This window comes from Marmota marmota, unplaced genomic scaffold (genome assembly GCF_001458135.2).
Source record: "Marmota marmota marmota unplaced genomic scaffold, marMar, whole genome shotgun sequence".
Lineage (NCBI taxonomy): Eukaryota > Metazoa > Chordata > Mammalia > Rodentia > Sciuridae > Marmota > Marmota marmota.
Genome location: NW_026000229.1, coordinates 18016574 through 18028882, shown reverse-complemented (window position 1 = coordinate 18028882; position 12309 = coordinate 18016574). Strand labels below are relative to the sequence as shown.

General features: G+C 41.6%; 1 long non-coding RNA gene across 1 annotated transcript; it reads left to right on the top strand.

The window, feature by feature from the left end:
• The first annotated feature begins 1384 nt into the window (after window positions 1-1384).
• Window positions 1385-9137, top strand: LOC125613312. Its single transcript, XR_007343840.1, has 2 exons — window positions 1385-2039; window positions 8915-9137. It is a non-coding gene; the product is annotated as an uncharacterized LOC125613312 (long non-coding RNA).
• Window positions 9138-12309: the final 3172 nt, after the last annotated feature.

The window sequence follows — 12309 nt, the reverse complement described above, 5'->3', positions numbered from 1 at the left end:
GTTCTCACTGGATCAGATTGTGGCATTCTGGAGGAGGCAGGAGCTTGAAGTCCTTAGTTGGCTATGACTTTTGCCTAGAGAGTAGTTCTGGTATGGGGCAGGACATAGGGACCCAGCCAGCACCAGGAATAAAGCCAAGCATCTGCTCTGTGCTTTTAGGTTTGGCTGGCCAAGGTATTTGACACCAGGGGACATCTTTCACACTCTATTGTCATAGGGCTTCAATTACATTCTTGACTGGGAGCCCAGGAATGGGGATAATGGACACTCCAGAAATCCTTAGAGCAGTGACTACATAAGTTTGTACCCTATCTGCCACCCTAACAATGGTGCACATCCCTGGTCTTCTAGATGGAGGGGTCACTGCAACCTCCAGATAGCAGAAGGAGCCAGTTGCCACCTCAGATTTGACATTAAAGAGAAGTGGGAGGTCAGTTTGCGCACCTCAGAGCTGGATTATCCTATAGGACTGGGTACTGAGTGAGCTGGCACAATCAGGGCACCCAAAAGAATGAGAAAAAAGTATGATAGAATTTAATAGTTAATGCAAATTAATATTTATATTTTATATTTCAAAATGATGTATTAACAAAGCCATCATTGAAAAATAGAAATTTGCTGTCTTGTAAATATTTTCTAGTTTAGTAATAGTGTATCTGGAATTATGAATGCCTTTCATGAAAATGCTGTCTTGAACTGACTGCATATCTCATCAGTGTCACAGTTCACCATCAAGAAGTGCTGGGCTCTTCCACAAGCTTCTCACCCAGGCCCTAACTCTCCCGAGGACCCACCTCATTTCCCCTCAACATATGGCCACATATCTATACACAGAGCCATTGTCATCACTGCCACCACTAATCACCTACAGGAAACACCGACCACATTTATACATTATGTGTCTGTTTTTTGAATCTGTAATAGTATGCTTCAATCCCTAATGCTTCCCAGTTAACCACTGAGGAATGTAAGGCAAGTTACTTGGCTCTGACTTTTGGTTTTCTCCTCTATAAAAGCATGCCTCGGTAGGGCTGGTGGTGCACGCCTGTAATCCCAGCTATTCTGGAGACTGAAGCAGAAGAATCACAAGTTCAAGGTCAGCCTGTTCAATGACCCTATCTCAACATTTTTAAAAAGGGCTGGGGATGTGGCTCAGAGATAGAGCACCCCTGGGCTTCATCCCCAGTACCAGGGAAAAAAAAGACTGCACCTGCCTCTTATGGTTATATTAAAGAATAAAAGATAAATCATGAACAGGGCCTATATGGTGAAATTTACAAATGTTAGGGTTGTTTCCTGGAGCATGGCTCACACCTGTAATCCCAACAGCTCAGGGGAGTGAGGCAGGAAGATCGCAAGTTCAAAGCCAGGTTCAGTGACCTTAGTGAGGCCCTAAGCAACTCTGTGAAACTGTATCTCTAAATAAAATACAAAAAAGGGCTGAGATATGGCTCAGTGCTTAAGCACCCTTGGGTTCAATCCCTGGTACAAAAAAATAAAAAATAAAAATAAAAATAGGGTTGTCAATGTTCTCTCTTCACTCCTAGCCCCTTATAGAGGAAATAAGCACATAACCATCACATCTTAGCCTGATGGACTTTGTGGGGAAACTTTATCTTCATAAGTTTCAGCCTTCATTGTTTCAAATATTTGAAGTAGAGGGGCTTCTCTGGAGAGAGGTTTGCTTAAAGGTAATTCTCTGAAATAATTTTGGGTTTTTTTGAGTCAGCCATCAATGGGGCATCAGGTGATTGTGTCTAAGAAGCACTTAGCTGAGGATTCCTGAACAAGCAGGGCCAGCCTTGAGCCTCCCTGAGTTTCAGTGAGTTGTGCATTTCAGGGCAGGCCCCTGTCCAAGATCCCATGATCCCCAGAAACTGTGATCAGTGAGAAGGAAGCACTTCCTCAATTCCTCTTTCTCTCTTTTGCTTCCTGGCAATGAGGTTTGCTCTCTCACGTGCTCCCACCATGGTGTGATGCCTTGCCACAGGCCCAAAATCAACAGCACCAACAGGTCATGGACTGGAACCTCCAAAAATGTAAGTCAAATGAAACCTGTCTGTTTATAATTATCTCAGACAGAAAGCTGGTTACCACAGGATCCTTCATTATTTAACAGCAGTTGCCCTCTCAGAGGGCAGAGGTTGTTTTTTCATCACTTTTACAATTAGTATATCCCTGAAATATAATAGAAATCAACAGAAGTCTGCTAGATTTGATAGAGGTGAAACTCATTCTGCCTGAAGGTGAAGTTGGTAGTTAATTACAATGTATCAATTGAGGGACCTTCTTCAAAATGCCCTTTCCCTCACTCTTCTTGAAATTCCTTTATTAATAAATTTTCTACAGGTGCAGTGGTGCATTCCTATAATCCTGGAGACTAGGGAGGCTGATGCAGTAGAATCACAAGTTTGAGGCCAGTCTCAGCAATTTAGCAAGACCCTCAGCAATTAAGCAAGAACCTGTCTGCAAATAAAAAAATAAAATAAAAAAGGATTGGGGATGTACTCATCCCCAGTGGTAAAGTACCCCTGGTTCCACCTCTAGCACAGATGATGATGATGATGATGATGATGATGATGATGATGCTTTTTATTTTACTTTAACTTTTCTTACCCAGTTGTTTTATTTTAAACATCAGTGCCATTAGGGAAATGGGATACTAATAAAAACAAAATATTAACTTCTTCATGTTTTTGCCTTGGAAACCCTGTAAACCAGAGTTTGGCAAACTATGGTCAATAGGTCAAATTCAGCCTACCATGTACAACCTAAGAGTAAAGAATGGTTTTTCAATTTTTAAATGGCTGAAAAAAAACTCAAAATAAAAAAACTCAAAATAGTTTATAATATATGAAAATTATCTTTCTTTTAGCTGTAGATGGACACAATATTTTTATTTTTATTTATTTATTTATTTATTTTTATGTGGTGCTGAGGATGAAACCCAGTGCCTCACGCTTTCAAGGCTAGCACTCTACCACTGAGCTACAACCCCACCCCTTATTTGTGTTCTTGATAATTGCCATTCTGACTGGAGTGTGAGGAAATTTCAGTGTAATTTTGATTTACATTTCCCTGATTGCTAGAGATGCTGAATATTTTTTCATGTATTTGGCCATTTGTGTTTCTTCTTTTGATAAATGACATTTAGTTCTTTTGCCCATTTATTAATTGGGTTATTTGGATTGGTTTCTTTGTCTATGGGGTATGAATCATGGTGTTAAGTTTTTTGAGTTCTTTATATATTTGGATATCAATCCCCTCTCTGAGGAGCAGGTGGCAAAGATCTCTCATTCTGTAGACTTTCTCTTCACACTCTTAATTGTTTCCTTTGCTGTGCAGAAACCTTTTAATTTGATGCTATTCTACTTTTTGATTCTTGACTTTATTTCTTGTGCTTTAGGAGTCTTGTTAAGGAAGTCAGTGTCTGTGCCAGCATGTTGGAGTGTTGGCTTATATTTTCTTCTAGTAGTTGCAGAGTGTGTGGTCTAATTCCTAGGGTTTTTATCTACTTTGAGTTGACTTTTGTGTATAATCTCTTTTTAGTGGGGAAATGGTTCTTTAAGAGGTACATTGATTTCCAGAAATTCTATGTAAATAGAAGTCTTATTAATAAAATAGTATTTTAAAAATAGTTTTATACTTCTATTTAAAAATAATTACTTAGGTTTAGAGGATAAAAACATTAGCTTGAATTTTGGGAGACAGGTTGGTCAGAAGCAGTGACTATGCTAGCCCAGGATACCTCCTCTTCATCTTGTCTTTTCACTGCTCCTAATTCTTGGAGACCAGGTCCATTAGTGATGGTGCACTTCTTACTCAATCTCTGAGTCTCAGCTCAGTGGAAGCAGACTGTTTGAATTATGACCCAAGCAAAGAGAGATTTTTCCCAGGAGTAGAAAAGGAAGTGATTTACTCTGGGTAGTCCCGACTACATGCCTGGGAAATCATCGCTCTGCAGCTAAATGGTTTCCATGCTGCAAAGAGCAGGGGAAAAGAACAGGCAAGGATAGGAATTCCAGAAGTGGGTTTTCTTCCATCCTCCCCACCCCAAGTTTATTGGTAAATGTGTGGTTGTTGTGTTAGTCACCCCATTTCCCCACATGAACTCTTTCCCCAAACTCCTGCTTTTGCAGCTGGTCAACTTCAAGGACAGTAAATTTGGGCTGAGTTGCCAGCTCAAGGATTTTCAAGTCAGACATCACCTCTCAGTGAGGAAAGCTGATGAAGTCTGATCCAGTGTGATTTCCCCAGGCTCCATGGAATTGTAGATTTTCGTGGATTTGCCAGAGGAATTTTATTGGTCTCACCGGGAAGATGAAGCTCCATTTTCCCTTCTCACATTAGACTGTCCCAGCAGAGGAATGTAAGAGAATTCTTGGGTCTGTAACAGCATGTGAGCCTTCTAGCGGTACACAGAATTGCTGGTGGGCAATTTAAAAATCAATTCCACCTTCAACTGTGAGATGCAGAGAATTCATGGAAGGCAGCAAATGTTCATTCTTTCTGCCCCATCTAGTTTGGTGGAATACAGGGTACAATCTCTGCTTTCAAAGCATGATAGAACATATGCATGAAATACCTTTAGACAAAGAATCTTTTCCTAACATGAAGAAACTTCAAATTTGCCCAGAGTCAAAAAAAAAAAAAAAAAAAAAGTTCAAGATGTCAGAACTGGAAGGGAGAAGTAATTTTACAGATATGGAGGAGGAGACCAAATTGTTGAGGCAGGTCATTCAAAATCCCATAGCTAAGGGACAGCAGGGTGCACATTATGATCTAGGGTGCCTGACAAGATACCCAGAGCATTTCCCATGAGGCTGCACTGTCTTCCCTTCCTGGCTGATGGAGATGGGTTGTGGATAGAATGGTAGAACTAGGAAGGCAGATAACTGGTGAATGGAGAAATAGAAAAAGAAGACAGGAGCTACCTACATGCCAGGAAATACTAATGTCAATCCCTTCCCATCTTTGATATAAGCTATTGCTATTTCTTTATATTATATAAAGCATGAAAACCCAGCTCCAAGAAGCATGCCCTGGACCCTGCTTTCAGACTGCCAGTCTTAAACTCCCACTGGTTCTATGGGCTTTGTATAGCTTCTTATTTAATACAACAATGATATGAGTAGGCAATTTACCCCCATTTTAATTGATAACAATATTAAAGCTCAAAAAGAACACAGAGCTGGGGGATGGTAGAGCTGGGGGTGCAAAGCTCACATCCTTTTTGCTATTTAGTGCTCTTCTCTTCTGAGAATGCAGGTGAGCTGCAAGGAAGAGTGAGGGGAAGGGCCCAGTGGGGGTGGCCAGTATGAGGATGAGCTATGCCTTGGATGGACTGCCAGTCTATTCTTCAGAGAGCCCTGGGCTGAGCAGTCACTGTGTAGAATTCGAAGGACAAAGTAAACTGCCCAGAGCAAAGATGCCAGTTCCTGCAGAGCATGGCCTCTGGTTTCACTTCTGTCACCTGTGATGCTTAGAGCACAACATTGTACCCATACCTGCTTCCTTGATATGAGATGAGGAACCAATTTGACCCCAAACTACAACAAAGCTTTATGCTATTTTCCTTTTATAGGAAGAAAAACAACTTCTATATACTCTGTATGGTGTCTCTTTTAAGGAAAATTCCCTGGGAGCATTGGACATCTAGACCCAATGCATGCAGATCATACTGGCAGAACTGGCCTTATAATTAGTTCATCTACTAGAGGCTATTTGTCACTCATAGACCAGGAGGTGCCAGCTCTGTCACCTCCATAGCATAACTATCCATTAAATAGACCCTCACATGAAAAATACATAGAGAAGACACTTGCTCACTAGGATCATATTATGACATTATAGACCATGGGTACTTTTTTCCTTTGTGGGTCCCTTCCTTCATAAAATATACCTCCCTCCCCACACACATACATATATAAATTATATTTTATACTGCATTGGTAAGAAAACAAATAAATCAATATCATATAGTAGAACATTTTTAAACTTTTTCTTTAACCTAAAAGGTTTTTTTCCTCCTGACTTTAAAAGAACCTAAAATATTTCCAAGAGTATGATAGGCCCCGGACACAGTGCTTCCTGGAGCAAATGGAGAAGCTGCCCTGCTCCCTTCCCTTTTGCTTCCTCCTGCACTCATGGCACTATTGACTTCAACAAGTAAAGAGCCTGTGTTGGCTGAAGGAAATTCACAATGCAGTGTGTTCCCAAAGAAAGCCCAGTAATAAAAGGAGTGGGGTGGGGCTGCGGTTAGGGAGAACCTGAGAGAGCCCAGGCCTGGGGACCAGAGGCCTGAATCTCAGTGGGCTTTACCACTTGACTCTTCAGCTGCCCCACAGGGACACAGCTCTGGCTCACAGGGTAGGATGAACATCAAAGGAGCCCAGAGACCAGATTAGGAGCAGACGAAAATGAAGCCAGAATTCAGATTTATCTTACTTTCTATCAGTGAGAACAGGCCAGAGGGCAAGTAAAATCCTTGTCCTGATAGATGATGAGGTCTCCATTCTGGGAAGTGTCCAGATGCAGCTCCTACCCTGGAGATAAGATGTATCAGCAAATTCTTATGAAAGGAGATGGAGACAATGTCATTCTGCAGGTTCAAGAGAGGGAGGCAATGCAGGTGTTCCTGGAAGATCTGCTGTTTGAGAAAGAAGCAGCCAAAAAATGGAAGAGGACACTGTGGTGCAGGCTCCCTGCAGAGCTGCCCTGGGCAGGGTGGCCATGCTGCAGGCAGAGGCAGTTTGGAGGGTGCAGAATGAGAGAAGGTGGACACTGGTTGGGAAGGATGGAGCCAACAAGATGGTAGAAGGTCACAAGGTACCTAAGTGACTGCCCTCCATGGCCCTCAGAATTTGCTATTAACCTTATAATACAATGTAACAATGGTTATTACAGTTTTAGCAGCTGCAACAAAATACAGGCAGGTAATCAGGAGCAAGGAATTAGAAAAGGTGCTGCAAGGGAGGTAAGGGACAGTCCAAAATCTTGGCAAGGGCTCTCAATTAACCACAAGCAGAGTCATCTGGTCAATAGACCTCCCTGGCACAGAGCTCCCAGCTGACAAGCATTATTCAAAGGCCTGTGAGAACATGTGAGACATGTGCAAAAAAAGGTTTTGGGCTCCAAAACACAAAAATAATTAAAAAATGAATCAATACATTTTAATTAAATGTCTATAAAACATAATCATGTCAATCTTGTTCATTTGTAAATTCAGCATTTCTAAATTCTATGTTTGGAAATAAGGCTAAGGTTTGATTTTCTCACTGTATAAACTTTCCAGTGCATGTACAATGGTAACCCAGAGTAGCTAAATAATTCCAAAAGCAGGAATAGTGAAAATCCTTTGGATTCTCTCCAAAACACAAACACACACACACAAACACACACACACTATATTTAATGTGAAATATGTGTATTTGCTGGTGTGTTAATGTGCTATGAAATGTGGAGTTTATAATTAGAAGACTCTGGGGCCTATAATGGTCTCAAGACATTTGATCTTAGCCAAAAAGCTAAGAAACACTTGTAGAGGTCTTAATAAATCAGCCCTGGTCACAGACCCTGGAATTGGGGTTCAGTCTAAATTGAACCAGATCTCTGAGGGGTGAGATGGGGACCCTATATCTGTGTAATAACTGGATTAGATGAACCTCAGAACATTCCAACTCAGAGTCTGAACACAGCTTTCCCCCATGAAGAGCATTCAGAGGGATAAGCGGCAGATGTGAAATTCTCCGGAAGGAAGAAATGCCTTTCAGGTATAATGAAAAGTTATGTTAAGTCCCCTCTGGGGCTGATGTACCCATAAAAGAGAGTGAACCAGAATGAGTGAATAGTGCTTCACTGCGTGGCTGGTGGCAAGTGACCTGGGTGTGAGGTCAGGCACCAGCGCGCTGGCTGGCAGCGACCCCTAGCGATGGTAGGTCCCTGACTGCAGCTGGAATGTCTGCTACCCATTCAAGTCTGACACTGATGCTAGTTTTCCTTTGAAGGGCTTCTTTTTCTTCCTTTAATGATTTCACTCTTATATTTGAGAAAAGGGAAAAGGAAAAAAAAACAGTGTTCTCCAAGCATCTCTCTTCCAATCTCACTTTTTGTCTTTGATGTGGTTCCAGGCTTATACCATCACCTGCCCTCCCTGTCACGCCCAACTGTGTTCTCTTCCCCTGCCCTCACCAGCCAGGTTTCCTCAGGGTGTCAAGAAACTTCTTTCTGTGCAGCATGGAAGGTGACATGCATATGGCCCTTCAGCCCCCCTCAAAGGCTGGGTACAGAGCTGTGAGGGGTAGTGAGGACAGGCCAGATGAAAGAAGGTGCCCCCTAACCTGGCTGCCACAGAAACCAGGTTTCCTTCCTCCCATCAACCCCAAATGGCTCCTGGCCTGACCTCACCGATGAAATGGCCAGTGAGGAGGTGTTTGTAGGGCCACTGGTGTTGGCCTGCTCCTCACTGGCAGAAGTGGGGGCGGGGATAGTTTATGGCTATGTTTGTCTCTCTGTTATGGATGTCAATGACCAGAAAGGTAGAGACTGAAGAGCAAAGGTGGTGACAAGTAACCCTCTCCCAGGGAACAGGCCCAGCTGTTCTTCCTGAGGAACCCCCTCCCTCCACTGCACAAAGCATACAGGTCACTTTGGTTTTCACAATAATGAACTAACATTCATCTAGCACTTTCCTGCTCACTGAGAACATTTGCATATTTTATTTGGTATTTGTAGCAATGCTGGAAATAAAATAGGGCAGACACCAGAATTGTAAGTGTGGCGAGCCAGCCATGGGCTGTGTGTGTGAGCTGTGAGCATTTTGAGCACACAAAGTGGACTGGACTGATGATGTTACTCTGTCCGGGCTGTGCACATATGTGTCCTTTCGCTTGCTCTGCCTTTGACCCCCATACAGCACATGAGATGGGCGTGGCCTTCCAAGATGTCAGTCAACCTGCTGACCCACAAGACATCACAAAGCTAGACTCAACGCCCTGAAACCTGACCCCTTGCCTCATTTGAATGGGTTCTCCCCAATAAAAGGGTTCAGAACATGCTCCTGGCTCTCCTTCTTGCCTGCCTTGCCTCGCTTGTGGGAGTTGTGGCTGAGGAGCGGTCACTGAACCCAAAGAAAAGTATTTTCTGTGTCTGTGTCTTTATTTAGTCAGCCCAGATTCACATGGAGTGACCCTGACTGGTCGTGTGTCATGACGTATGAGCTCAAAGATGAACTGACCATGCTCTGGGGCCAGTGAGCATATAAGCCAAGCTTGGGTCCTCTGACTCCAAGCCCTTCTGGGAATGGACTTCAATCCTGAGAAGCAACAAGGAAGCACCACTCTAAGTGTAGCTGAGTGAGCAATGAGTGGATTTGGAGTAGGGGTTCACATGCAGTGAGTATTCATGAACCTAAACCAGAATAACTGTCTCAGGAAGTTTTCAGGGTTCTTAAAATGCTGACGTCATATAGCAACTTGGGAGGCTGAGGCAGAAGGATTGCAAATTTGAGGCCAGCCTCAGTAACTGAATGAAACCCTGTTTCAAAAAATAAAAAGGGCTGGGATGTAGCTTAGTGGTAAAGCACCTATGGGTTTAATCCCCAGTTTAAAAAATAAAAGTGCTGACATCATGTAAAGTCATTGATTTTTTTTTAAAGAGAGAGAGAGAGAGAGAGAGAGAGAGAATTTTTAATATTTATTTTTTAGTTTTCGGTGGACACAACATCTTTATTTTATTTTATTTTATCTTTATGTGGTGCTGAGGATGGAATCCAGCACCGCGCATGCCAGGTGAGCGCGCTACCGCTTGAGCCACATCCCCAGCCCCAAAGACATTGATTTTTAGATGGAAAGATGATTCTGTTTATGGCAAGATTCCACAATCCATCCATTCTTCTATAAATTTAACAAATGTATAAGCATATTGAGCACCATTTCATGTCCAATAAATATAAGCCAATTCGCTAAAAAAAATCAGTATAACTAAACACCCAATCCACTGAATTGTCAATTTAATAAAATTGTCAACTGATTAATTCACCCGGATTTTTACAAGATTTACCCATTGTAGTTGTAAATGCTTGAACAGTAATGTTTTAACAATTAAAATGTTGGCTAAATAAATATATATAGAAATTAAAAATATTTTTCCACTCAAAACACTGTTTTCTGGACAAAATTCCAGCCTTTAACTATATAGCTACTTCTGGTTTCTTTACATGCTTTTGAAGTGTGTATTCTCACATTTTAAAGACCAAGTATTTTTTTTTATCAATTTCTCAAAAGGCATTTAAGCTTAACTTAATCGAGGCATCATATAGCAGGAAGAGCCTAGTCCTGGAGACAGCTATCCTGATTGGTAAGCCCAGATCTGCCACTTGCACAGCTGCAACACCTTGGTCAATTTACCTGATCATGTGTGTTGCAATCTCAGCCATGTCACTTACAAATTCCAGGTGAGGAGTGGGGACACACCACAATAATGACAAGGTTATTTCTGGGTGATAGGATTGTAAGTAATTTTACTTGCCTTCCTTATAAATTTTGTTTTAAGACATTCTTGTAGCAATTTTAAATGATCATTATATGAAAGGAACAACACCAGATGGCTTCGCATATGTGGTTTTATTTAATCCTTGTAATAAACTCACAAGATAACTAATAGTATTGCTATTTTACAGATGAAGAAACTGAGGCTCCAAAGCATTAAGTAATTTGTATAAACACCTCAAAGGAGTCTGACTTCCAGTCTGCCTGACTTCAAAGATGGTACTTATTTTTACTTCCTCTGGCCCAACCTAAGTGTCATTCCCTTTTAATGGGTATAATAATTGCATCTCAAAATATGGTGGGAGAATGGAATGAAATGATAAGAATGAAATTCCACTGCAAATAATAAAGCCTCTATAAAGAAGAAGAACAACAAGTAATGTGTATTGTGTGCAGAGTGTGTGCCAGGCACTGTGCTATTTCTAGAACTTTGGTTTATCATCTCAATGACCCTTTGAGTCAGGTAGCCATTATTATCCCCATTTTACATTAAAGAATATGAAGGAATAGAGAAGGTACATACCATGCCAAGGTCACAAAACTGTGTATTACGTAAGTATCTAGAGGAGACTTTCCACTGTACATGTCAACTGAATCATCTTTCCCAGTCTTCTTCCCTGAACTGCAGAGGGTACACTGCAGAGAATGAAAAACACCTTTCTAGAATGAACCTGGTTCAGCTGGTGAATGAGGGGTGAGAGGTCAGAGATGAGAGGTCAAGTATTATTCATGCCTTCGCTGGTGCATACATATTGATCTTGCTTTCCAAGGACTGTGGGGGACAACCCTGAATTCCAAAGACACTGCTGCCACCTGCTGTTCACACATTCTCCATCCAACCACTTCTCTCCAACACTTTCACACATGATCCTCTCAAGATCTTCACACTCTTTTTCCCAGATCTGTTCTGCAGCCTAAGTACAAGAATTTCAAGGCCAGGTGGGGTGGCACACGGCTGTAAGTGGGAGGCTGCAACAGGAGGATCACGAGTTCAAAGCCAGCCTTAGCAAAAGCAAGGCGCTAAGCAACTCAATGAGACCCTGTCTCTAAATAAAATACAAAATAGGGCTGGGGATGTGGCTCAGTGGTCAAGTGCCCCTGAGTTCAATTCCCAGTACCCCCCACCCCCACAAAAAAAAGAATTCTGACCTTTGCTCAAATTCAAAAGCAGAAAGGGTAAACCTTTAGCCAAAAAAGGGCTTGAATAAGAGTCAAGATATGCCTTCTGACCAGGCGACCTTGGCCTTCAGTCTCTCTGTTGGTTTCTTCATTTGTAAGATGAAAACCACAGTAATAATCTCGACCTCATACTACTATTAAGATGAAATGAACACAGTTTCCCACCTATATCCACATTTCTACCAAAAACAAAGAGTTAAATATGTAAAGGACAAGCCAGGATGGGGCACAAATCTCCCTGAATGCCAAAATGTTGACTTCTGCTTACATGACCATTTTTTTAGCAATTTTTACCAATTTTTCTCTCAATAAATTATTTCCTTTTGTATTTTTCCACTGACTTTACATTTATCAAAATTAAGTCTCTTTCATTTTCTTTGCATTTAATTAAGAGTATCTGAACCAGAATATGAAATAGTGGAAAGGGGATCTGATTTTTCTTTTTAAGGAAGAAAGCTTCCCCAATTATAGTTGTCCCCTCCACCTGAGATTATCAGAATATGTTCAAGATTCAGATTTTCAAAATTCACATCACTTTTTTCAGGCAAATGGGCAACCTAAAACTGAGAAAACTGGAGTGGGC